This window comes from Augochlora pura, chromosome 10, assembly GCF_028453695.1.
Source record: "Augochlora pura isolate Apur16 chromosome 10, APUR_v2.2.1, whole genome shotgun sequence".
Classification (NCBI taxonomy): domain Eukaryota; kingdom Metazoa; phylum Arthropoda; class Insecta; order Hymenoptera; family Halictidae; genus Augochlora; species Augochlora pura.
The window spans coordinates 8791644-8817895 of record NC_135781.1 but is presented as its reverse complement, the minus strand read 5'-3'; the positions used below and the strand labels follow the sequence as shown (position 1 = coordinate 8817895).

The window sequence follows — 26252 nt, the reverse complement described above, 5'->3', positions numbered from 1 at the left end:
TTTTCGAGCTACCAAACTTGGAAATGACTACAATGGAATTGTTCTCGAGACTGCCTACAGTCGTCGACAAAGTTGCATTACTCAGGCATAGACTCCATGATTCAGCGACTTCGAAAATTTTGTTGCGTAAGATTTTAGTTACAGAAGATTTCGATATTTTTATTAAATGTTAGGAAGATTTTTTAATTTATTTTCCGTTGCTTTTGTTAGAAGTATTTATGTATTTAGAAGTATGCAGTCCAATTTACCGCAAAATTAAGCAATTTTTCGAATATACTTGTAATTACAGAGGTCGTAGTGCACGCCCTCCCCCCTAATTACCGCCATATTTGTTTTCGATTCAAACTGTTTATTCTGCAAACAAATAGCTGAAAGGGTACAAGAAATGGGGTAGCGTGAAAACAATGGACGCGGCACCCCTCGAGGGACGAGGTTGCATTTAGTGTAAGCAGTGTTGAAATTTTTACGATCAACATTTTACCTACTGCGAGCACGGGACACGCCACGGGTTTCGCACCTCCTTGTCCCATCCCTTTTTTTGTCGCCCATTTAATAGCCGAAAAACGTAGCTACTAAATCACGACTGGACCAGCTACCATCGTTGCTAAACTTTCGACCGGGGCTATTAGTATAAATACGGTTATAATGCAGACCTTGGGGTTGAAAAGGGTATAAACAGCCAGTAAATCAAACGATTCAACCCTTTCGCCGAAGAGACTAGAAAAAACCTGAAATGACAATAGAAGTTTGCATCACGTTGTTAGATTTTAGATTCAGATACTAGATCGATTGATTTTATTAATATTTTAATACGTTAAATATCTATGTTGGCATTCAGTGTACGTAAGGTTATGTCAATGTATTTATTCTTAACCCCTTGCCGTAACATTTTCTTTACAACTATTACGATTAGAATATGTTCGATCGCACTAATTTCTTCGAAGAAAGAGGAATTTTATAATCATTGCATACTTATATCTAGTCGAATGTTTAAATATTGGTGACAAGAGAATAAAAGTTGAATCCTTAAAGGAATGGATGAACATTCATACGCAACAGCTTATTGTTATAAATCTCCGTCACTAGTCTGACACGTTAAAGTACGGCAAAGGGTTAAGAAAATAGGAGTTTTTTATATTACTAGATGACAACAAGTGATCGTAATTTTGGAATTTTTGCCAACAATAATTTTTACCAGTAATAATGGAGAATTTGCGTACTCGTTCGAGATGCAGAATATCCACTAGTCCAGATGCTCAGAATTTCGTAACTATAAAAATGCTGAAACGGACGGGGATGTAAATTTGTTTAACTTACATGGTTTGCTCTTTCGTTTGCTGGATCTCTACCATTTACAGAGACAGTGTCGGCAGGAGACGAAAAATCTTTCTTTCCCCCTGAATGAACATCGGAGGGCCGTATGAACGCCGCGAGTTTCAACCGGTCATTCTTCACCGCACGCGTATCTTTCAGTCAGTTCTGTTCACCGGAAACCCGACCAGCGAACAAACCCCGTCGGTCACGCCTCTTTGCAAGGGAGGCGGCGGTCCGAGCGACAGTCCTCGATACAGATAAGTCATGCCCTTCATTTTTCATCGGCCGTTTTCAACGGTCGGCCGAAAACCAGCCGTCGCCGCCTCGTCGTTAACGGAGCGTCGCCACGCCGGACTTTTCCACGACCGGAGTGCTAGTTTTATCTCTCGCTTCCACCCTTAATTTGATTAATCGTGGAGGATCTTGACCCTCCGCGGCGGCATTAATCACCTTCCTCCGGTCGTATGCATACATGGCTGCGGCATTAAAGCTCGTCCGCGGTACGTGAACGAGAACCGACTGTCATTTGTTACGCAAACTCTTGTTTAGAGAAGGTTTACACACTCCACCGGCTCTCTCCTCTTCTCTCTCTCTCTCTCTCTCTCTCTTTCTTTGTCTTTCTCTTTCAGGGTCCGCAGAGGATATTAATGGCAAATTAATGCGACGATCGTCCGGAATGATCCATGCCACCCGAAAGACCGCTCCTCAGTTTGTTCTCTTCTTTTCTTGAGGTTGCCAGGGGTGAGAACGATTCGCTTCAGCAACCACTGTACGAGTCGTTTCAGTACTATTGGTTTGTTTCTGGTTTCAGAGAATGGATCCACCATAGTTTGTTGCTAGCTTTGCGAGTAATCGAACGAGAAAATAGTCCTTGTACGATATTATTATAAGACTCTGTATCTTGTAGGAAAGTTTAAAGAAATTGATTAATTTAAATGGCTCTGGTTAGTTTAGGTACTTTGGAGAAGTAGCATTGGGCGTGTTGAGATGGAATATAACATGATTGGCTTTATTTAACACAAAGGGGATTAAATAAATAAGAAATAGCATTTACGTATCTTCAAAGCAGAATAAATTGATTAAATTTCCGAATCATTAATTTTTGTTCTATATATGTTACTGTATTTCTTGTGAAGGAAAATCATCAATTTTATTAACAATGTAGTTCCTTTAGTTAATTTAATTGAATTGTTTCAGCAACCCCCTAATACCGTAGTTGTAACATCAATAGACTGCGGATTTAATGCATTTGTGATAAAAGTGCGTAGGCGAAACACAAAATTTAAATGCTGTTATATTATCTTCAACATAGTAGACCTATTAAGAAAGCATACAAACATTTTTTACTTTAATTTCTTGTAACAGAGACAGATAATGCGTACTTTGTATCAAGCTCCATAGTGTAGTCATCAGCCTTGCAATATCTTATTAAATACAACCTATTCTCAAATAAAAGTATAAAAGAAAATCTCGTCAAAGGATACTCACAAATTCTTCTACTGTTATTCTATGCTGCGTATTTTAAATGACCACACTGTTGTCAAGCTGGCTTCTTCGTTCTTAATCATTTATATAATAGAACGAGACAATTTTTATTTCCTGTATATCTTCGTACAACTTTCAATGCAAGACTTTGACGACAGAATAATTAAATCTCGCTTTGTTTCGGAAAGAAATGAATAGCATTTATATTTATTATGTCTGAAATTTTTATCACGAGCCTGACACATTGTTACGTACACGATGTTAATGAATTTGATAGACAAATAACAGTGTTAAATTATATTAAATTCTACTAAAGCTTCCATTCCATCCTCCTCGCTGGAACTGTACTGTTAAATATGCAACGAAGCAAATCGCTGCGAGTTGGGGATCACCATTAATCTTCGATCATCGTGCACCCGTTTTGCTCGGGCCCCTGAAAAGGTGACGCGAGTCGAAGGATCTTCATCCATACACGCTGTGCACCCTCCAATCCCATGACTGACCAGCGTCCAGTTTCGTTGCCATTCAAGTGTCTTGAACGAATCGGGATTACGATTGTCACGCCTCTCCTCGCAAAGAACGTGCTGTTCAGTCCTCGATACAGATAAGTCACGGTCTGTCTTGACCACGTTCTTTTTTTTCACGACGCGATGAGACCCTATTTCACAACGGACACTTCACTGTTGCTAATCTAACTGGACAATTACTCATTTACATCGTCGGCAGGGCGAACGCTTCTTGTAACGTCTGACCGTAAGATCGCGCGAACCGCCCATAAAATGATCAGGCTGCTTGTTGCTAATAGAAATACTTGTAGACCTACAGCGCAGCACAGTCGAATTACACTAATCGAGTTTCGTGAAACTCGCGTCCGAAATATTTATTAAATCGTCACCGTATTATAGGGGATGGTTTACTGGCCAGCAGACAATTTATGTTTCTGATAAGGTGTTTGGAAAATTAATAAAACTGATTTTTATGTTTAAGTAATGAATCAACACATTATGTAATTAACGTAGTATTAATAACATTTAGTACTATTTAACAATTACACATATGTGATGTTGTAATATAGTTCAAAACATTATGAAAGTTCATATCATCGTCTGCAAAACCAGTCGAATTCATCAATTAATTATATAAATTTAACATTTTAGCATATTGATTCAAGAGTCTTCATATGAAACTTTCTTATTGAACTAAATACTCTTTTTTACATAAAGTAGGACCAAAAAGTTTGTCCATCTCTCAAGATTTCTAAATATTTCTTAAAGAATTTATGGAGAGAGCAAATCAGCAGTGTGACTAAGTATCATAACAACAATTCTCACTTCAATTACTAAAAACTTAAAAAGACAAAAGAACAATGTTAATTGCCTCAAAAATTGCCTTCGTTAGTAGAATTATGAACATATATTCTGGAATTTGTTCATCATTACAGAGTATTCTTATTTCTTGAAACGTTTCAATGACTGAGCAATAATTTACCTATTTTCCACATCGCTCTTTAATATTCATTAAATAAGCCATCAAATATTTTTCGAGCCATTATATCTCAGTAGTATACATAAATACAGAAGAGAGTTAATTATCTGAACTAATTGAGCTGAGGCGGCGGAAAATCGAATAATTTGCTTGTAACTATGGAAATTACGTCTGAAATTACTCATTAAATGCAAGAGTACTAATCTTATAATTTGAAACATGTTATATATGTGATATAATTTTTTATTTAATCTCTTTCATTCGTTTGTCACTTGCCAAGATTGCCGTTAATTTGATTACCCTTAAGTTACAAAAATATAATATTTCTTGAAATTTGTATAAATGTAAATTTATTCATACAGCAATTATTTTTAACAATTAATTCCAATTATTTCAAAGAAACAGTTTAAAACTTAATACACGGTTTATTTCAAAATAATTTACAACGTTTCAAGCATTATTTACTACTTTACGAAAAAATAAACACGAGTTGTTAGTCAGTGGAAATCCTCCGAGGGCAAAGGGTTAAAGCAATCTAATTTGTTTTTGGATCACGAAAGATCATCTGCTGCAGATAGCGACAATGAAACACTGGACTGATTTCAGTAATCAGAGTTCGAATAATTGGCGTTTTACTGCATTATCGAAGTTATCAAAAAACGCAGCGAAAGGCTCGTCCAGAAAGAAGAAAATCGTAGGTATCGTAATAAAAGATTACGATCGCATCACCCCTCCCTTTGATCGACTTAGTCCACCCTATTCGTTCCATCGTGTAGGCAAACCCACGGTCCAGCAGCCTCGAAATAGAGGAGCAGCGGCAGCGTCAGCCATCGTTGATCCCTCATCGTCCTGCGAGATCAGGTTCTGCCAACGATCAGTTAAGTCTTCGGTGCGCGTAACGAGTTCATATCTCGCGCATCGTTTGCCTCGAACAGTGGAGACGGCGGGAGCCGGGCCGGTCTTTGGTCGGGGAGGGTCTGTCGGGAGCCTTTAGACCATCGGGGATGAGCGGAGCACACCTGACAGATTAGAACAGGTCAGGGAATGGCTCGACGGAGAAAGATGAAAGGAAAAACGAAGACGAAGAAGAAGAAGAAGAAGACCAGGAAGAAACACGGGGGATAGGGGAGGGAAAGGAGTGTAGTTCGGTCAGATAGGCGACGGCCGACCTTAGGAGAGCGCAAGACACAAAGGATCTCGGTAGCGAGAAGAGATAAGCAGAGTTAAGTAGAACGATAGAAATTTCGTATTACGCTGGCGAAGAGGCCGGTTCGAGGAGGAGAAGGAAGGAGTTGGAGGTGGCGGAGGGAGACGCGGAAGCGGAGAGAAATAAAGAGATGCGGAGAGATATGGGGTGGCAGGGGGTAAGGTGGGGGAGAGGAGGGACGGCCGTATTCGCAAACACGCGAATTTCAAAAGGTACTCGACTGCACGATGTCCCCGACATAAGCGGTCGGGGCCCTTTGACGACGTATGCAAATACAGATCGAGCATGATAAATTGCTCTTGTCAAGACACCCGGTATTTCGCACGAGCCCATAGAAACCCGTCTTTCATGGGGAACGGATTCCGCATATATTTCGCCGGCGACGGTTGAGGCCCGTCGCCTCCTCCTCGGCCTCCGCTCGAGAACGGACGAAACTTTCGCGATGAGTGCCAGGCTCCCTCGCGGGATCCGCGTTCCCGTTTGCCATCGAATTTTGATCGAATCGCGACGGCGGCGTGTCTCCTGCGTCGATTCGATTCGGAGATCCTCGCTGGCTTCGGTTTAGGAATACGCGACGGGAGGTCGAAGAAACAATCGACTGCTGACTTCCGTTTTAGATATGATTACTTCATAATTGCATATCAATCATTGTTCTTGTCTTTTACATTTTTCTTTTCAAAATGTAATCGTATGTAATTTGAAATAATGCTCATGAGAATAAAATTAGGTTTGTAAAGTATGTTCTTGATGAATATATACAGGTTGAACGCCATTGATGACAGGAATAAATCATTTCTCAGATTTATTCGCTATTATTCATTATGCATTGCATTTTCATATTTCAATTTACACTTTCGAAATGCTTCAACGAACATATTTCATTTCGCCGTTCTTACTATAGGAAAAGATACTTCATCCAGAGAGTTTCTCATGCTATTTAATAAAGCCGATGCTCATGAAGCACTTTAATATTCCTGCTTTCAAAACTTTTGATAAACGTGCACGAGTTTGATCTCAAAATTGGCTTCATTCCAAAATTAATTAGTTTCTTTACATGATAAACTGTATTATTTAAAAATAGTTTATTTAGTCATATTTGATAGTTATATACAATATTATAGTTAGTATGCAATATTAGTGATCTATTGAGCACACGGCATGTTATAATTTGAAAAATATTATTAAGAATTAACCACTTATTATAGCAGAAACCCTTTCAACATTTTTCTTTTGTATTCTTCCAATATGTCTAAAGCATTTTACTCTTTGAAAATAATCAAAATTTTCCGACGTAAATACTTAAGAGCATATATGGCTTAACCCTTTGCACTCGAAGCCATTTCAACTGTAATTCTAAAATAATTTTTCTAACATATAGAATTTCCATTTTATAAGGTAAAGAGGTTATGTTTAATTGAAATTGAATCCTGTAACTCATATAACAACAGTTATACTTTCAATAATTTTTGAAATTTAATTTTTCATTACATTAAAATTATTTCGGAACGTGCTGTAACAATTTTAGTGGTGACTCAGAGTCACCGCTCGAGTGGAACGGGTTAAATGTAAAATATAGTAATACTTCTCCTTGTTGGAACATTTCAACTTATACGATGTTTGTCCAGAAAGAAAGATGGGATTTGCATCGTCACAGTTGGCATCGGTTGAAATTATCTCCGCATCTCGTCCACAGGCTTTCGTACTGGAAACTAGTTCGAATCCCGAAGAATTACGCGGCGTTTAACGCTGTTGCGCCTTTTGTCCAGCCGGTGGCAACATCACGCCTTCACGACTTTAAGAAGGGTCGCATCTATCTCGCTGTCATATCGCGTTAATACGGGGTCTTCACCGGTCGTGAGCGCTCCTCGGCGGCTGCCCCACGGTTTCGTGGCTAAATCGGCTCATTAACGGCTCTCGTGGGGGGTCTCGGCTCATTTGCATCACACTCGGCCAGGAACCGGTCCAACGACAACGTATTAACCCACTGAGACTGTTTCAGCGAGAAACTATTTATTTGTTGTATAAGAGATCACGGGAATGACATCCTGGGAATCGTCTCCAGGTTCTTGACAGCTGCACTGTTCGTTTCTATAGATGATAGTTTGTTGCTTCGACGTTTGAATTAATATCTGGAATATGCTTTGGAATTTTGTAAAACCTATTTTACAGATCCAGTGTTCTATACAGATTTCTTTTAAAAGACTTTTGAAAGAGAAAAGTTGAAAACTGTGAGTCCCTTATCTTTTCACTTATCCCAAGCAATCGGAATGTAATAAAAAGGTATTGTAGACATTGCCTATATAATTAGATTCTCTAATATCTTCTGAAAGGTGTTCGAATATTGATATGAGTCACTGTGTATAGAAAAAGTTATTCAGAATTTACATCAGCAGAGGTGGTAAGCAGTTAAATAATTACCGTAAATTGTTTAAGTACCACTACGTCATATATACCGAAGATAAAATAATAAAGAATGTGGGTCTGTTCAGGAACAGTTAATGTATACTCACGTTTATACATAATTTCAATTTGTTATGGAAGCTGAACGATTACTTGGACAGAGTTTCTTATTGATTCAAAGTGCAATAACTTTCGCGAACTCCTCCCACGTCTGCCGTATAAAAGTTTCCCGCGTTTCCACGATACTGATTACCGAGAAAATTGCCGGGATTCTCTCGGAGCCTCTCCATCCTGTCCACTTGAAGCTATCCGTGCACTTAATCGCGGCGAAACACGTTTCCGATACGGTACACGTCCAATTCCCCTTAATTCCAACGGGCCAGACGTGACGCATTGATTTTCTCGACTTTTCAATTTAATCAGTAACCGTCAGTCGAATCAGTCCGCGGGGCCACCAACGAAACCGGATTTCCGAATTCCTGATGGAAATGCAAATGTCATCAGTCCGTGTGCCCAATTCGAAATTAGAGGAGCAGATTCCCGCTCAGAACCTGGAAAATGTTCAATGCCACGGAATCCCGTTCTACGGCTCCTTCTAACCGATTACATCTTCGATCCGGGCCAAATTTTCATCTATTTCTACCATTTCTGGAATAATGTAGTGCTGCTTTAATGCAACGCGTTCTATCCAAAATTATCGTTAATGTATTTATTTTAACCTTGTAACTAAAATTATGTCAATTGTATAAGTTATTTAATATAATATTATATTGCTCCCTATTATAATATATATATATATATATATATATATATATTATATAATTTGTGTAGTGTAATATTAAATTACATTGTACTATTCTACGTTACAATACCTATTGAATTGGTCACTTGAACCATGAATTTACTTATTTTCTATTCCTGAGCTATTTAATTTCTTATTTGATACGCTCATTTTGTGTTTCCTACTTGTATAGAAATCTTTCTGTATTTTTCTCTTTTCCTCCATTGTATTTTTATTCCATGTTTAGTTTTCTGTTTTTTTTTGTCACACTTCTTTTAATGTGTCAAGCCGTTTCTCTATCTTCCTGTCCTTTCTAGCACTCGTCACGTCCTCCAACATGATTTCTCTTTCCACTTAATTAAGATCCATTATGTGTGTCCCATAAAAAATTTAATTGCATTATGTCTTTGTTTGAGATGTATTATTTAATTCTGTCAATCTGTTTCTAATTATATTCCTCTTTTTAATTTTAAATCTAATTAAACGAATTACTAACTAGACTTTTAATAACTCGAGACACAAGTATTAAAACCCCGACTGTTTACCTTAGAAATATAGTCAGCCAAATATATAGCTGTCAATGACTCATGGAGTAATTGCAGACTTTTACCTGATGCACCATATTGTAAAATATATTTTAATAATATATTGTAAAATGTGTTGTAAAAATAAACAAACAATTAATTAGGTATCTTTACGTAAAATACGTAATCGCGAAAATCCCACATCTGTGACAATCACAGCGAACACTTTAGGTTCGTTCGTCGCGAATGCAGAAAATCGTCGATCCGTTGATCAGTATCGATCGTGATTAAAAAGATTCAATCAAGCTCGTTTATTACGAGCTGGTTTGTTAACGATCGACATCCGATCCGTTCCGCCTGAAGAACGATAGAACCGAAATTAAATTCACGTAGACGAGTATACAGGTTGATTCGCTGGAAACCGTGCACACGAGATTGGCTTCGCGGAAACGCGATCCCGCTCGGCAAATGATCCTCGCCCGTTAACAGTCTAATTAAGGTAGTAACCTCTACTACTACTACTGATAAGGAAACCGCGAGTCTGCACACGCGGCGTATACGCGACCCGAACAATTCCGACGTATGAAACGGAACACCGGTGACGACATTTTCGTTGCTATTAAGTAACGGAAGCCGTCTAGTGTCAGACCTTTTGGAACACGACCCAAATGTACCGTGAACGAATACAGTATTGCGGTTTCATTAAACCTTTTAGCGAGGGTGTACTATCATTTATCTTTCGGTGTACGTTTATTTCAGACAATGATGTATGGTGCGATAGAGAACGGACGAAAAAATAAATTTATTCCGAGAGCTATGATAACAGTCTTCTTTTTTCTTTGCTTTTTCCATGTATATTTCTTATAAACAGTGACATAGTATTTCCAGTTAACGCTTTGTACCCGAAGCCATTTTAACTGTAAATCTGAAGTCATTTTTCTGGTTCATAGTATTGTAATTCTATGTAATAAAATGAACTTTTACACATACAAAATTGACTCTTGTGACTCCTGCCAACAGTTTAATTAAACAATTTTTGAAACCTGAGGTTTGTTGGTACAAAAATGATCTTGGGACGTGGTAGACCAATTTTAGTTGTGCTTCAGAGTGCAAAGGGTTGAATCGATTTAAAGTATAGGACACACTCGTTTTATTTTCTAAAAAGTATCGTGAAAAGTAAGACCTATTTATAGTGTACGGAGAACATAAAAGATAGGAAATAAAAACAGTAGAGAAATTCAAGCAATCTTCGTTGTGTACAAATCTCGTGAACTTACGTTATTTTGCCTTGGGGCTAGGTTTATATCAAAGGTGTGAAAAGCGAAAAAAAGTGACGGTGAAAGCGAAGTCTAATAATTAAACGGTGGATTTCATGTATTTATGACGGCCGGGGAAAGTGAAATACACAGCAGTGAAGATGCCGGGAAACCGTAGAAATATTATTACACAATTTAAATCTTCTGAAATTACTACAAGAGGAAATACATACATGTTTAACTCATGTTCTGTTCAATAGATACAAACAATTTTTATTTTGCATTAAAAAAGACCAGTAATAATACGTTCTGCGCATAATTTAACCTTTCTCACTCGAGTGGTAACTCCGAGGCACTACAGAAAATTGTTCTATCATGTCTCAAAATAATTTGTAAATTATTATAATTACCAGTGTTTAAACAATTATTAAAAATGCAAGTGCGAATCACATGACTCAATTTCATATGTATAAAATGCGATAAGTCATATAACATGGAAATACCGTGGATCAGAGAAACTACGTTGGAATTCGAGGTAGAATGGCTTCGAGTGCAAAGGGTTAACACTGTAAAATTCTATAGTTGTAATAAACAGATAATTCAATATTTGGAAATTCTACTGTTTTAATAAACGCATTATTTAACACTTGAAAGTTCTGTTATTACATTGGCTTCCCTAGAAACGCAACAAAGGGACAATTATTTGCAGTTCCAACATAAATGAACATAAATCGAAATATTCTGAGAACAGAAGCTTTTTTCACAGATCTACACGTGAATTCTTGCTGACGCATTATGGTGCCGTCTGTACATATTCTAGTGGTTTTCCATTGAATGGTGAAAACGTCGAAACGCCATGTTTGCGCTCGCGTCGACTATTTTTCGCGGAAGATCAAGTTATTCATGTGTCGAGAGGCCAGGACACGTCATTACTGGGGCGCCTCTAAACGAGCCCAACCCCTCCGAGCGACGCAGCAGTCTTCGTTCCTTCTTTTCACCTGACAAATCGGCTGAATCTGAGCGTCGAGGTTCTCGAAGACGAAACTTATATAGAGTATAACGACGTTTTCCAGAGACCGGTGAAAAGCGTGGCCGGATAAAAAGCGAAAGAAGCCGGGGAGGGTCGCCGGCTGAATGGGGAACCACTCCCCATGGCTGTAGTTCGAGGGTTTTTCACCGGGAACGCGAAACCGGCGCGATCGTTTAGTCGGCCGCGGATAGACGCGCGTTCAATCTTTCCTAATCGGCCCGGAGGGGTCGAGCCTGTTGTTGCAGGTGGTCAGATTTCGGGCTGTTTGCATGAGATTTCGGGGATAATGCGTCGCGGGGGAAACCTCGAGTGCGCTTGACCCGGGAGGGGCGTTAATAAACGCTGCGACGCGTCGCGACGGTGTTGCCGGAGAACGAAGGGTAGAAAAGTGGAGGTTAATTGGGATTGGACGAACATGATTCACGCTGACTTAAGAATAACTTCGAGCGCGATATTCGTAAATGATAGGGAAGAACACCATTGGTTTAACAAAGAAATTCTTATTTTTAATTATTCTCTTATTTTGATTTATCTGAGCTCTGTAGAGGACATTTATATTGCAGAAGCGATTTACACATTTTCTAGCACTGCTTAGAGAGTAGGTTTTTATTCTCCTTTCGTTTCACGTTGTATACAGGTAGTACTCCTATAACACGGTTCCGCTTTAACACGATAAGATAAACCCTCCTATTGTACTACAACCTATTATAGTGTTTCGCTCGAAGACGATAAGAATATGCGGTAGCGTACTTCTGCAGCAACTAGATAACACGATTTTTATTTAACAAATTTAAAAACTAAATTGCCACAAAATAATGACGGAAAGGAATAATGAACTATAGTGCTCTTCGACATTTTTTACAGAGATGATATCGTTCAACCGAAGTAACGTTTTTGTTTGATTGTACTACGTAGTCATGAGAAAGAAATTTATTGAATAAAGGTAACATTAAATGAAAAAAATTAGGTATCTTATACGGAATCAAAAAACTATTTCTGTTTAACAAGCAAAATGAAAATTTTCTCCATCGATTATAATAAACATGAGTCAAATAGAGATTTTTTTAACAATTTTAATATTTAAATATTTAATAAACCAGATGTGTTTATTAATTGTTCGATACATAGCTCGATACATGCGGTTATGTTTGTCTTTCCTCCAATTATTATAGTAAATAGTTATTCCTAATAAATATCGTCATAATTTTACGCTTTATATTTTCTTATCGATAATATTAAATACATATGAACCATGTTTAAAAAAAATATAAGTAAAAAAATCTGAGATTGTTTTTCCTAAAAATAGCAGAATAATATACTCCGAAATTTGAAAATAGTTTAAAATTGACATCACCAAGGAATAATTGTTATATCCAATACAAAAATGTTAGTGCCAGTGTCATTGAAGTGATTTCAAGCAATTTTTTACTGGTTTTTCAGGTCTGAATAGAGAGTTTCGAGCGACAAACACGACTGGGTCCGCACAAAAGCGCATCATCGCGAGGAAATTTATCGCAACGGGACGACATTTCCCGTGAGAAGCGATGAAGAAAGTGCCGGGGCGACGTGGAAAAGGAAAAAAATAGAGCGAGACGGAAAAAGAGAAAGAGAGAGGGAGAGTGAGAGTGGGATCGACTATTTCTTGAATAGGCGCGACTGCCTTCCAGAGGATCCGCGCGAATCAATTCCCGGATTGACTCTGCACTCGCTGCACTCCCGATTTTCCAGCTTTGAAAATGGATAGCGTGCGCCGTGGAGCGGAAACCGACCGGCCTCGACATCCACGGAATATTTCCCCCGTTGCTGAATGGAACATGGACCGGTTGGAATGCAATATACGAGGCGAGTAAGTGATTCAGCTCTGCATTCGTTCATGATCGGCCGATATCGCGCGCTGAAGACGAACGGGTGCGATACTCGAACGTCTTTCCTTTCAGCGTCGCTTGAAAGCAAGGACGAGATCGAATCCTTCCATTTAATCTTCGAAAAGTCGTGGTAATTAGCAAATTGTTCTCGGTGATCAGATGACGTTGCATCGATAGTGTCGAATCTAGTCCGGGATTAATGATGATCTTGTACAGGGAGACGTTGAATACGGTTGAAATGGAATGGACGCGTTTCATATCTATGAACAGTTATTATTGTTAATATAGTATGTAAGAAGAACGGTATGATTCTGAGATGTGACGGTCTTTGTTACGAGGAGATAAGCGTTCTCGCCGGTGTCGATGACCGGAATGTTTAGGTTTAAGACGAAATGCGTTCGGGGGGCGGTGACCTTTTTGTTTACTTTATAAGTCGACATGCGTTCGACCGAATCGAAAGGGGTCATTGTCAGCTCGTGTCGATATTTGTTCTTTTTTTACATTTATATTATTTTTTGTTTCTTTTTGTCGCTTATTTGATAAGTACTTGTGTCAGTTTGAAATGCAGTAGAACTTTTAAATACAATATAAAAATATCAAGTAATTAATAATTTCGATATTTGGAAATTATTAAGTCAAGTATTTTGATACTTTAATTATTTGACAATTGTTCAGTCAAGAAATTGGATAATTTAAATATTCAAGAATTGTCAAGTCAAGAAATTGAATAACTTAAATATTTGGAAATTGTTTAGTCAATTAATGGAATAATTTAGATATTTGGAAAGTATTAAATCAAGTATTTTGATACTTTAATTATTTGATAATTATTCAGTCAAGAAATTAAACAATTTAAATATTCGGAAATTGTTTAGTCAAGTAATTTGATAATTTAAGCACTTGAAAATCGATGAATCAAGAAATTGAACAACTTAGATATTTTACTAACTGTTGGACAACTCTTCGCGCCTAATCTTGAGATTCGCTGTTCGCACTGCCATCAATCGCTGTAATCATCGCGCAGCGCGCTCGGCAATCCCGCTGCTCAAAAACCAGATACAGTATCAATCATTTCGCGACGACTAGTTGCAGCAATAAATCACATTGTTGTCAAACCAATTTGCCGCGATCGTTCCGCCGTTTCGATTCCTTTTGTCGCGTTCATTTGTTGCGCCCATTGTGCGCGGCTCTGTACCATCCGTAACGCGACCCGTTATAATATCCGTTCGATCATTTGCTGATCGATGTATCCCGTGACTTGGAAAGAGGTCAAGTTCGGTCTGCGCTAATGTGTCCAAGTCAATTGCAGTTAAACAGTTCAACTTCTTGCGATTCGATTTATTATTTTTGTACTTGCGGGTGTGCGTTACGTAGACACAGCACCTCGTCCAGGTTCGTTACGTTCGAAAAAGTGATAGTGATCGGTGTGTTATGAGACTCAAGTTTAGTGGGATATAATTGATAAAATATGAAAATAACTTTGCTTGTCGATATTCGTGTCGTGACGAAGAAGTGAATTATAATATTATAAGAAATTGACGACATGTAAAATTAACTTCTGCTTATAAACGTCAAGCGAGAATGGCTAACAATTTCATTAAAAAGCAAGGTATAGTTGAAGGTGTAGACTATTTTCAATACTATTACTAAGAAACGAACATACCATGGTACGCTGGGTATAAATTATTTAGAAACTTCATCATGTTTGTGTCGTTTAAACTAGCATAAGCTGAATGACTGGTTAGCAAGACTTCTGGCAGTGTCGAGAATATGAAGAACAGCGTACAGTTGTAATAAATCAACTCCTTAAGCATAAGTACTAAACACCAATTTGTCTGAGCTTTTCCCTAGCTGAAACTGATATTATAGGCCTTAAAATTATATATAGAATAAGAATTTAATTATTAATTTCTAGTAACTACTGTATATAATATATAAAATTATAGTCTTCTGTATAAGTCCCATATGATTCAAGACAATAGTGATAAATAAAATAAAGCTTGTTTAAGTAAGTTTCTACAAAAATATTATCTACGCTAATTTGTAGGTGACGTAATCTTTATAAATCGTATAATATTCCTAATAAAATGCTAAAACTAATAAAATCGTGTGATATATCCGTGGATAAATTGTAATTACAGATGCGTGAAATTGAAAGGGAAGATTGAGAAGGAGGAGAGAAGGCCTGCGAAAAGACGAAAGAGAAAAGATCAGATGGATTGATAGTATTTCGTTTTGCAACTCTATTTGTGCGCTCGCATCAGCTGGTGCCCATAACCGTAGATCGATTTCGCCGCGATCATGATAAAGTGAATAGGTGTTCAGATATATGACTTGCTACTGACAGTTTAAAGAAGACATGGGCAGCGTTAAGAAAGCTGGACTACATGATGGTTGTATCCATACAGTTAATTACAAATTGATAATATTATAGATTTGATATTAACACTTTGTGTGCCAACAAAGCAATCTCGATAATTGCCCGAAGTCAAAGTAATTTATCAAATGAAACGAAAATTGAATGAAAGAGTGATGTACGAGCATCCTTTTTCCGATTGTACTGATTAATATTAAACCTACCGGACTGGTCACGGTAATCAACTATACATTATTATCCATTTTAAAAACATTGAAATTGTAAGAAGGAGGCGTTTAAATGAATTCAGCCTTGCTATTATTATTCAGCAACACAAGTTTTCCAGCGTTGGAGCTCATTGCCAGAAACAAGAGATCTTATTGTCTTCTAACGTATGTATTTGTCAAATTTATTATCGAGATTAATTTAGAGTTTAGTCGATTTAAAGTGACTTTATAATTTATTTCACTCGTTTTGTTAAGATTTTAGCGTGCATAGATTACATTTTTAGAGACTGCGCCAAATTTTTGAAAATGTGACTCGCACCATTATGATTTTAATCCTGTCTAATAGGACTAGGTAATAACGTGTTTTACAAGCTGCGCGTGTGTGTAACTCGACGCAATAATATGTGTTGGTTTCAGCCCGCGTTGCTTCCACGTTGTCGAGAGAATAAGCGGAACCGCGGGGAAACTCGCCGCTCAACCGATACTTAAAACGGAGGTGTGATTTAATATTCTCCGCTTATGAAATCTCGCCCTTTGTGGTGCGCAGCCAATGACTCCGGGTAGCAACGCCCATTAGCATCGGCGGCTTCGACGTCATTAAAACAGAAGATAAAGAGGGAGAAAAAAAATGAAAGAAAACGTTGGTCGCAACGAGATTCTTTCCGCGTGACAAATGGATGCTCGCACACGCGTGTGCCAGCGCTCGCGCGGAAACTTATCGCCTGCCGTGAATCCAGAGGTGAAAATTCCCGTGAAAGGCTCTTTGATGGCGTTGTGAACGCGTGAATGGGGCACGGGACGAGAACGCTGGGATCACCCTTTTTCTCTCTCTTCCTCTCTCTCTCTCTCTCTTTCCCTCCCTCTCTCTCTCTCTCTCTCTCTTCCCCCCTCTTGATACCGCTCCCTCTCTTTCTCTTACGAATCAATTCGCAGATCGGCACTCGCTTTCATTTCCCTCGTTCATCGGCTTCTGTTCTCTGTAACGGTCGCTGCCAGGATCGTATACCCCGTTCCGGGGCACTGCTCCTTTCAGCGGCTGAAAGCCAATAAACTCGGCGAATCGTTTTCATGGCCTGTATATCGGCTACTTCCCAACTTGCCGACGCGACACTGTCCCGCGATCAGAGAACTGTTTGCCGAGAACGTTTCGCTCGAGATTAATCATTTTTCCCTTGAGCATTGGCTCGCCGCATCGGTTTCGCCGTTACTAAGAACAGAGCTTTTAATGGAAGCGCGAACCAATCCGTGGAACGGCGATCGAATCTGCGAAGAAGGTGTATGTCGTGGGCAACTTTGTTCAGGGATATTTCAACGACATCAACCCCCACTAAGAGGTTAGTAAAATCAACGTGGTAACAGGAATTATTACCAGAACACTGTTTAATTATTTACGGATGATCGAAGGGGTGAATATCGAGAAATGATATTTGCTTCATATTTTATACGATGAAAATTTATACGCGTTAAATACTGTTAGATAAAAGCAAATAATAATAAAGACTTTCGAGATGCGACGAGTCTATTTTGTTCTGATTATTCGGAAATATTTACTAATTTTACCGATGAATTTGGACTGCGGTTTTTTGTAAAAATATAAATCCTTAATTGTGAATTATAAATTTTTATAAAGAATTAAATAGTTACCGGTAAATTATACTGTAAGAACAACTACTGGCACACAGCCGACACAGAATTATTTTCTCATCCAATAAATAAAGTTCAATTTCCGAAAAATTTACAACTTTTATTTGACGAAATTCTGTTCATATTTGATAAGAAAATACGTTCTATTCAATATTAAGTTATTCGGAAAATAATTGCATTTCTTCGAGGAAAACTGTAGAATGATTTTTTTAATATGTACAGTAAATTTAATTCAACGACATATTAAAAGATTTTTGCTACCTTTCCTAGCGAAACGAAATTACAGTATGGCAGCTATCGGGAACGTGGAAAACGTGAATCGAGCTCCCGAACTAACCACGTCCCTGGACGCTCATATCCGGCGTTTTCTGCGGCGCGGCGGCGGCGATGTCGCACGTGGATTCGCAAAATGCAGTCGCACCCTTGCAACGGTGCACAGGGGTTTCAGTCGAGGAGCGCGCCCTTTACCGCGTCGCAGCTCGGGCGCGGAGCGGTACGGCACAGCGTCGCAGAGGAAGAAGTGCATTCATCGAGGGCGGGGGGGGGGGGGGGGGGAGGGCGCGGCGTATCAGGAGGATTGAGCCTCCTCCCCTCGTTCTATCGTCCCTTCTCACCCCTTCCGATCCCCGTGTTCCAACAGCAGCAGCCCCGCACCAGCCCCCCCTCCCCTCCCCTCGCCGCGCGCTCCGCTCGCTCTTCCTACTGGCATCCCTTTCCGTTTCTCGGTCCCTTTTCGCTGTCAGGGACAGGACGTTGACCTGACCTGGTGAAACACATACGGAGGTCCTTACACGGACTCTGAACCGCGCGGAACGCGGTGCACGCTCGAGAGAATGCACGATGCAATCCCGAGGAGAGGGATTTTTGCATGGGGTTCCCGAGGTAAGAGCGAAACGACAGGAGGACGCCGGGTAATGGGCGGTTGGCGATGATGGTAGTGGTGTCGTGTTACCACGGGCTTAGGCGGTGCGTCAACGTCCCTCCGACTACCACGGCCGGAGATGGTAGCCACGACGCACGACGACGACGACGACGGTGTTTGTGGCACCCGGAAAGGAGAGGATAAGCGGACGGGCGCGCGAGAGTCGAGATTCCCTCCCCTCGCGCTTTTTCCACTAGCACTCGGCCCGCTCTGTCCCCAGCTATCTGCTCGCGACCCGGTTTCCAACCCTCTCGCGATCGTTGCGAGAGCCTCGCGCCTTTCAGAGACGTTTATTTGCCTGGCGTTCCCGGGAAACAAGCCCGGACGACGATATGCAAATTATGTATGAGTCGGTACGCCGCCGCTACCCGGGCCCGGTCCTCCTCGTCCTTTGAACCTTATCGGTCACTGGCTGACCAGAATGCGAGCCGGTGAATTATTCAGCCGGCCACCGATGCCGCCGTTCGTTGGTTCTGTCCGGGCACCGTCCAAATTCTTGATGAGCAAGTTTCCCGATACCTTTCCACTCGCGCGGCGCTAAATATTTCGTATTATAGATTCACTGGTCGCAGCAACTGCTTTATCGGGTGGCTGCTGCAATGCACAACCGGTGGGCATTTCAGATGGAGAAAAATCATAGGTCGTTTCGTCCTATTCGTGAAGAACTGAACTGCTATTTTAGGCCTTTTAATGCCTTTTAAAATTTTAATGCTTTTACATAGATAAAATAATGTACATAGATAAAAATGTTATTTATATGTTTGCAGGGTGCATCAAAATTGTGTAGTTCAGGGGAATGAGTGGATCCTGAAGTCTTTTGAAGTCATTTTTTCCGTAGTGAAAATGAAATCCGTGGCTTTGTTTACATGTTATTAACAAATATCTGAGACAATTTACAGGCGAGCGCGCGAACTCCAACGTGCTGCGAAGACGTCGAGCCAGCAAGAGATACAAGGACAGGGCTATCCTCAGGCTATGAGACGCATTCAAAGGAATGAACAAGGGGTGAACTTTCTGCATGTTTTATCAATTTGAAAAATGTCAAAATTATTATTAACAATAAACTCAGCCATTTGGTTGTAAATCCACGCCTTGCTCGGAGAATAATCCATTGAGCTTGTACAATGTATGAAGAACGGTACAGTTTCATCTGTATACAACAGTGACGAAAAGAAGGATGTCTCCGCGCAGGCTACTTTAACCCTTTTCATTATAACAACGAGTCAGATTCATGATCAATATTTCAAGCAACATCTGCCAAATATGAATATTATTAATTTCTTGTAAATCAAAATAAAATTGAATTATTTTGTTATCAAAGTCTAGAAACGAAAATAAATAAAAACAATACAAGAAACAGATATTATCTGATCCCATTAAGGAAAATGTTAAGAACAAATAAGTGCTAATCAACGCTGTGTAAAAGGAGTCGTATTGCAGGGGGTTAACCATCACTTTCATTGATCGAAGGCCTTTCAAGATCGTCCAAGATCACGTTTCATGGCAACACATGTATAGTTACCATATATAGCCCTTATTTCGTATTATTCAGCTCAGTAAAAATTCGGGAAAAGAGAATATACGAAAGATATACATATTCCCAGCCATGATTTTGTTCCACGTATAATGCCCGCGTCTGCTCGCGTAATTTTTGTTCAGAGGAACGGTACATTTTTATCGCCAAACCACGGTTTTTAACCGGTTTCATGCTGAAATGAAAAATTTTAATACTCGGAACGATGACACATTTCAGTCGACAATTTCTCCTTCCCACAGTTTGAGTACGTTTGTAAACAAGTGACACGAGCTTGTACACACTGCTTTTTTTTCATTTGTCGCTTTCATTAACTCGGTTTTTATCATTTCATGTGCACGTGACAAGCTTTAGCTGTTTCAATTTATCAAGCGTAATTTAAAAAATGAACGAATTTTAAAAAGCTGAACAGCAGGTCTTCGTTAAAATACATATTTTAATGACAAGCAAATGCAGAAACATGACCCATACGATTCTAAATAATTAAATAATGCTCGATGCAATAATATATTGCGTGGATCATTGACATTTATCATATATATTTTTAGAATTCAATTTTATGTATTAAATTTTCTAGTTAATTCTTATTAACACTTTATTTAGATTATTGAGTTAAAAATGATGTAATAGTATTATTAAATTACTGAAATATTTTTATTGCCATTATTTGGTTTATTTAATTTTAATCATAAATGCATAAAATCCATAGTTTGCTTATAAACGTTAAATAAGTCAGTAATCGTAAATTATATTATTTTCGGACGTATCGAACTATATTTCTTCTAATTCTTCTGATTTTTCTCCGTTCTAGAAACAATATGCAATAACAGTGCTTTTCACCAATTTTCTGCATATATACGTGTTCTAATTAACTCCTGCAGCCCCGAAGTCAGATAAACATCAAAAGAACGGGGTGCACCTCGAAATTGAATCGGCAGCAACCTATTCCCAATTAATGACCGCCCAGTCATCTTCGATCCTCCGCGAGATCAGATATTAATCACGGCCGACGATGCGGAGAAAGGAACGGCGCGGCAGGGGGATGGAATTCCGCGTCGCTACGCGTTATCGGTTGGAATCGCATCGGGTCGGGGATCGGAATTTCGCAACGCGTCAACGATACTGCGTGCCGGGCGCATTCGAGTGCATTGATCCGGTCAATGCAGAGCGGCGCAATGAATGCGTTAAGTGCAGTCTTATATGGGGAAGTGGAAAGGGTGCACGTTGCCGTGCGGCACCGGTGACGCGGCAGGGAAAGGGGTGCGGAAAAGGAACCGGCGAGGAGAGGAGAGGGCCGACAATCTTCGAGAGGAGGGACGGAGATCGCGGCGGAAAGTAAGGGAGGAAAAATCTGAAGAGTTCACCCCGCTTATTACTTCCCTACATATAGGGTGATCCTCGCGACTGGGTCGACCTACAACTGTCTTCACCGAGTTTGAAGTTGGTGGTACCAACAGGTTCTTAATTCGTTGACTGACACGTCGGTATGTATGATTAACGTTATTTATACTGCAAATTTCATTTATTTATTTCTACCTATTAGCTACACAATATTAAAAAATAGTTCCACGATATGGACATAATGGAATGCATAACAATACAATACGAATAACATATAAATAATAATACTAATAATATACAAGTAACATATACAGGGTGGGGCAAATAAAGTGTTACAAAGCAATATCTCCATTATCGTGTTCACCTCACGCAACAACATGTGCCCCTTCGAACCAAACAATTTCTTCCTCAAGTATTTTCGCGTACCATTACCGATAATGGAGATATTGCTTTGTAACCCTTTATTTGCCCCACCCTGTATATACCAAATTTAGAAATTAATTTTTGTTGTGATAAATCCAAGTAAATAAAATTTTATTATACCCAACTTTATTACATAAAAATCGTTCTTATACCCGATTGGTTCAATAAGTTTGATCAAGATACCGATTATCGTGGTCTGCGAATGATCGATTGCAATAATAATAAACAGTTTATACAAATTTTAGATTTAATTTCATAAGCTTTGGAAGTAGCGTAATAAACGAGCTGATCGTTCAAATTGGGAATTAGTAAGCTATAATTAAAATATTATTATCTGAAATGAAGGATGAAGTTTGTTTACATATAGCGTTTGCGAACATGCAGAAGAAAAATTAAGGAATTATTTAATTTCGAATTGATTATAAAATTATTAACGATCAAATACCAGCTTTAGAGACACGTATAATTTAAGAATTAAATTCTTACAACAGAAATACTTAATAAAGATATACATACATAAATGCTGTAATATAAATGTATAGATTATACATATATTCTATCGATAGGAAATATAATTTGCACAGGTTATTCGCTTTGTCTGCCGAATTCTCTGTAGACAGCCTCGCGTGCCGCAAAACAGTCGGTCGCATGTTCCTGTTGTGAATAAGGAAAGCAGACTTGTCGCGGAATTTTATCGAAAATCAAGCCATTTCTTCGTCGCTCGTGACAATATCCGCAGGAGCTCGTTGACGCAGCGATGAATTTTTTAACATAGAACCCCGACAGTCGACGGGACGTTGATCGTAGTCAATAAATAACTGAACGAAACCACCTCGATGGCTGTTAATAAATAAGGGAGGGAAGACGGTTTTCGTCACGGGTCAACCAATCCTGTATTATTCCTGAGACCACTTTCACTGTACATTTCAGCGTCTCGACAGTCATTTGATGGGTATTTCCATACACTTCTGAATTCCCCATCGAATCAATAATTTTACAAACAGAAATTACATATCTTCAAATAATACCTAATCAATTAACCGTTGCAATCTTTTTGAAAATTTTCCAAGCTACTGTAATTATACTGTAAATGCTTGATTTTCCTCGTAATTTGTTTAAATACGACACTTTTATCAAATATTAATTTAATAAAGAATACCAAAGTATAAATGCTTCTTAACAAATTAGCTGCTTTTGACGAGCTGCTTTTGACGAGCTGCTTTTAACAAATTAGCTTCTCTATACTCATCATAAAGAAGTGATAACATTTTGTGTTACGATGAATATATGTACTCTTCGATAACAACTAACTGGTTAATCATTGTTATACGATGGAATTTACGTTAAATAGTGAGAGATCTTTTCTAATGAAAGACTTCATAAATCGTTCGGATCACAATTTGGCCAAAATCCGAGAGAATGGAAATGAAATTTTCATTTGTTTAAACTGCGGCTGTAAATCAAGATCCACTTTCGATTGATGACCAGCACACGTTCTCCCAATCAAATTTCCCATCAATCTTAAATCGTTATTCCGGATTTTAATGCGTCGATCCGAAAATACCCTGGCGCGGACAATCAAACCGATTGCTTAAAATCCAATTACCAACCCCATAAGCCTGAATCACCGAGCCGAATTTTCGAGCGTCCGAAAAGAGTAAGCTGGTCCGAAAAATTATCGCGTAATCAATCATTGACGATTTCCCTGACACTTTATCTGTTTCACGAGCGTTCTTGTCGCCCTTAATATATGGGGATCGCATTATTTGAATAATTTAACACATATTTTTGCAATTCGAGCGGCACATTATCTTCCAGTATTGGGTTTTTATGATGTGATAATGAATCTGAAAAATTGATCGAGTTCACAAGATATAATCTTGAATATTGTATCTTGAGTTTAAAGTTCACAAGATATAATCTTAAATAAATTTTCTTGCCCATCATAATATATGTAGAGATATTTGAAATGCTCAAAATCGTACTGTGTAAATGTTTGTTCTAAACGCAGACAAAGAAGTAAAATAACGCAAATTTACTATTTCTCTCGCCACTCCAATCGTTCGCAGCTTTCGAATAAAATTGTTTGATCATTATCTACCAAATCAGTGCTTGTTACGTTGCTAAACATTTCAATTCATTTATTCCAAATTTAAAAAAATTCTTCCGCTTGAAAAGGTGTTCGAATAATTTCGTCGGCCACTGTAGCCAACAGAAAACTGAAAACCTACCTCAATGAGCCGAAATTACGGAGCGCAATTTTGCTGTGCCTGAACGAGTAAGCCGGCCCGAAAAATGATCGTGTAATCAGTCATCGACAATTTCGCCGGCCGATTTCGAGCGAGCAGCGCGAGCACAATGGACCCGCGAAATTCGAGGGTGTTTCGGAGTCCGCGGGTGCTCGCGGGTCCGAGCGGAACGCCGGGCCGTCGCGCGAAGGGCGCGATTTAGAACGGGATAGACGAAGGGCGTAGGATTAACAACCGGATAATGAAGTCAGTGTTTCATGCCCTGTGAAATTGCGCCCTCTCCGCTCGCCATTCGATTCTCGCTTTGATTGCGCCATGGCCGAAAGCGCAATGCCCATAAACCGGTCCGGGCATCGCGAGAGAGGCGAGGCTTTCCGCCCCCGTGAAAACCAGCCCCGGTCCGTCCGACGGATTTCCCGCGACCGAAATTTCGGGCCGACGCTCGAACGGCGGAGCTGTCGCGCGCTTTTAAACGACGCCGACCACCATTCCGCTTTGCAGACCTTTCACGGTGTATTACGCGGGGCTTTCCGGTGTTTTTCAAAAATTCCCGCTAAAGCAATTACCCAGGGGACCCGGCTGGAACGTGCACGCCTGTTTTTCCAGCCAACCGCCGGACAGCTTCTATTCGGATTGGCTGCTGCGGCCCCGATTTCATCCCCCCTCTGTTTTCATTAGATTTGCTGGAGGCCGCTTAGTTCCTGCGAATTTTCATGCTCCTAAACGCTGCTTCGAAAATAATGATTACCGTGGCTCCGGGAAGTGAGCACATACTGAATTTTTAATATTTTAAGATTTGTGGATGTTCAAACCGTTATAGCTTTTATTAAAAGTCAACTGATCTAGTGCTTGAAGTACATCCTTACTATACCTATTGTATTAGATCCACAGCGTGTTTAGAAAATTTTCCAAACTTTTATGTTTCCATGCGCTCGTTTGGAAATAATTACAATAACCCAGAAAATGTCCGCACTCTAATTTTCTAATTTTTCAAAAATTATCGGCACCTAAATTGATATAATTTTGTAAACAGGAATCGTAATCAAATTAATCTAGATTCATTCTGAAGTTTTACATTCACAATCTAACGTTTCAATCTTATCTCAAAATTTGTTTACATAACGTAAAGGATGGCGAAGTGAAGACACAGTTTCGTCTCAATATTATTTTCTAGTAAGTAATACGTTACGTAATGCAAAAATCGATCAAAGCAGTTATATTTTTTGTACTCCATTATCATGTACGACTACAAAATTTCTCGTAATTAATTAATACATTGGTTTCTATATCTCGACAATGTCATCGCAAAGTGATCCTCAACATACTGATAAATCGATTTCTTAATTCTTAGAAAAATCAAAACGACCGCTGCGCGACGACGCGTTATCTCGAAAAGAGAGAGAGAGAAAAAATCAATTACAGCGACAGATACTTTTCTATTTACGCGCCACTCACCGACGGGCAAACATTTTTCCATGGTGTCTGGCTGACACTGTCAATTTACGAACGGGCGACGCTCGATATGACAGATTTTCAGCGGGCGAAACGAAATATTGAACGGCCGTTCTCGTCATCAGCGTGGATTTTCAGTCGGGATTTCGAGCGACACCGCGGGAGCCCGGAATCGTCATCCGAGAGTCCGCCGCGGTGAAATCATCGAGAGAGAGACAGAGAGAGAGACAGAGAGAGAGAGAGAGAGAGAGAGAGAGAGAGAGTCCGTGGGCACCGATGATGATTCACCCCATCGGGAAGGGTTCGACTCTCGATGCTCGACCAATGGGTATCTTTCGCCGTTATTTTCATAGCACTTCGGGGCCATTAAACGGCGGTCGTGTCCGCCATTAGCGGATATCGGGACCGTTATTCATCTAACACCGCCGGATTCCGTAATAGTGATCCGGGGCGAGGAACGCGCCGCCGACAAATAACGCGTAATGAACGCGTCGGTGTGCGTGCGCCGGTAATTGCTTTCACCCCGCGCCCGCTTCATTACGGCTTAATGAAAAGACAGAAAACTGTGGCGAGCCTGAACCCCGAAACACGGGGCGTGTGTAGTCGCAGCGACGACGAGGCATCGGGCTTCGGGCCACAATGATGATAATCATCGTTCTCGTCATCATCGTCATCTCGAATGGTCGAGCGCGCGTCGCACCCCTTCGCGAGGGCTCCCCCCACCCATCGCTTGAAAGCCACGGTGATTGCGCCTGCA

General features: G+C 39.7%; 1 protein-coding gene across 2 annotated transcripts in view; it reads left to right on the top strand.

Annotated features, from left to right (window-relative positions):
- Positions 1-15405, top strand: part of Aos1 (SUMO1 activating enzyme subunit 1) — a 108949-nt gene extending 93544 nt beyond the window's left edge. The window contains exons 7-8 of one of the 2 annotated variants that reach the window (XM_078192696.1): positions 12923-13328; positions 13507-15405. The gene's annotated coding sequence lies outside the window, so the exon portion shown is untranslated. Of the gene's footprint in view, positions 1-12922 lie in introns of both variants that reach the window. The other variant, XM_078192695.1, reaches the window with a different exon arrangement.
- Positions 15406-26252: the final 10847 nt, after the last annotated feature.